Here is a 2,500-nt window from a genome sequence, read left to right on the forward strand (position 1 = left end):
GAAATTTTGCAGAGAGGTTGGCAAAAATCCAATCCACCTTCATTAATTTTCCCAGAATTTTTCGAGGTCGGGAAGTATTTGTTTTAATTTTCCTACCATTAGAAATCGAGTAAATCCGCAAAACTAGGAACCGGCCCGGAATGACCCCAAATTCAGTGGGCAGCCTCATAAAAATATGGCTGATTTTACTGGATTGGTTTCATGTGGAAAGCACGACGTTTTCTTGTAGGAATGCGGGAACCCCGGCAGCTCGCCTGCCGCGGCCAGCGACGTCGGGGACGCTGGCCTGCGCTGTCGAGCCCGCGAGGGCTGTCTCCGCGGCAGGCCCCCCCTGAACGGGGCACGACAGGCCACCGCGCTGGCTCGTCCAGCGTCGACAGTCCCTCGTCCAGGTTTCAGATCGCGCCAAGTCGAACCCATGACCTGCTCAAGCCATCGTGCGCTGCCGAATTCGCATCTGCGTGTAGGCTGCCATTCCACGCGGCAGCCCCTGTTTTCGTCAGCGTGCCCCCCTGACGAATTTTCCTGCCTGGCCCAGTCCAGCGTCCAGCCCCTGTTCGTCGAAAAATCTGCGCTGCTGATTTTCCACGACGAGCCTACTTTCGTCAGCGTGCCCCCCTGACGAATTTTCCTGCCTGGCCCGGCCAGTCCAGCCCCTGTTCGTCGAAAAATCTGCGCTGCCGATTTTCCACGCGGCAGCCCCTGTTTTCGTCAGCGTGCCCCCCTGACGAATTTTCCTGCCTGGCCCGGCCAGTCCAGCCCCTGTTCGTCGAAAAATCTGCGCTGCCGATTTTCCACGCGGCAGCCCCTCTTTTCGTCAGCGTGCCCCCCTGACGAATTTTCCTGCCTGGCCCGGCCGGTCCAGCATCCAGCCCCTGTTCGTCGAAAAATCTGCGCTGCCGATTTTCCACGCGGCAGCCCCTCTTTTCGTCAGCGTGCCCCCCTGACGAATTTTCCTGCCTGGCCCGGCCGGTCCAGCATCCAGCCCCTGTTCGTCGAAAAATCTGCGCTGCCGATTTTCCACGCGGCAGCCCCTGTTTTCCTCAGCGTGCCCCCCTGACGAATGTTCGTCGAAAAATCTGCGCTGCCGATTTTCCACGCGGCAGCCCCTGTTTTCCTCAGCGTGCCCCCCTGACGAATGTTCGTCGAAAAATCTGCGCTGCCGATTTTCCACGCGGCAGCCCCTCTTTTCGTCAGCGTGCCCCCCTGACGAATTTTCCTGCCTGGCCCGGCCGGTCCAGCATCCAGCCCCTGTTCGTCGAAAAATCTGCGCTGCCGATTTTCCACGCGGCAGCCCCTCTTTTCGTCAGCGTGCCCCCCTGACGAATGTTCGTCGAAAAATCTGCGCTGCCGATTTTCCACGCGGCAGCCCCTCTTTTCGTCAGCGTGCCCCCCTGACGAATTTTCCTGCCTGGCCCGGCCGGTCCAGCATCCAGCCCCTGTTCGTCGAAAAATCTGCGCTGCCGATTTTCACCGACGAGCCTACTTTCGTCAGCGTGTCCCCTTGACGAATTTCCCTGCCTGGCCTGGACAGTCCATCTTCCAGCCCATGTTCATCGAAAAATCTGCGCTGCCGATTTCCCCGACGAACCTGCAGCTGCACAAATCTGCGCTGCCGATTTCCCCCCCTGTCGGCATGGCTGCCGCTGCCCCGATGTCCAGACCAACAGTCTTTTTTGTCGACTTTGCCGATTTTGTCCGCGCTGCCGATTCCAACACTACCCCCTGCATCCAAACCAGCATTGTTTCGTCAGCTCTTCCCCTGACGATTTTAGCCCTGTAACAAACAGTAGGCCTCCAATCCCGCCAACGGGAGCCAAGTTGATAGGGAAGAGAATTGAATGACGCGCCTGGTCCTCGCACCCCGCCACCCGAGGGGCCTTTTTCCCGGCAGCCTCTGAAAAACTCTAGCTTTCACGGTCCTCGCCGCCCCTCACCACCATGGCAGGCCTCTAATCCCACCCATCAGCAGTTGTAGCCGATAGGGCAGTGATTTGAATGACGCGTCGCGGGCCGCCGGGTCATCTCACCCGGCCATTAATTGGAGCGTTTTTGGCTGGCCGAGGATGGGGGGATGGATCTCTTCTTCCGAAAAAGCAAACAGTACATCGGGAGTTATGTTGACGGGGCATGGAATTGAATGACCCGTCGCGGGCCGCCGGGTCATCTCACCCGGCCATCCCGGGGAGCGTTTTTCCCGGCAGCATCGGGGAAACTCTTGCTTTCACTGCCCGCTGCCCAAGTCCCCACTCGCATCGGCCCCCCGCGCCAACAAGCCAACGCTGCCGAATCGGCAGACACTGCTGCCGAGTCTGCCGACACTGCCCCGCGGGCTGCCACTGCCCCAGTGTCTAAACCAGCGGTCTTTCTCATCGAGCCTTGGACTATCCAGTCCGTCCTGACTCATCGCCAGCACCTGCTGCCGATTCTGCCGACTTTGCCGATTTTCTCGGCGCTGCCGATTCCAACACTGCGCCCACCGTGTCTGAACCAGCGCTGT

The sequence above is a fragment of the Populus nigra genome, chromosome 2 (assembly GCF_951802175.1).
Source record: "Populus nigra chromosome 2, ddPopNigr1.1, whole genome shotgun sequence".
NCBI lineage: Eukaryota > Viridiplantae > Streptophyta > Magnoliopsida > Malpighiales > Salicaceae > Populus > Populus nigra.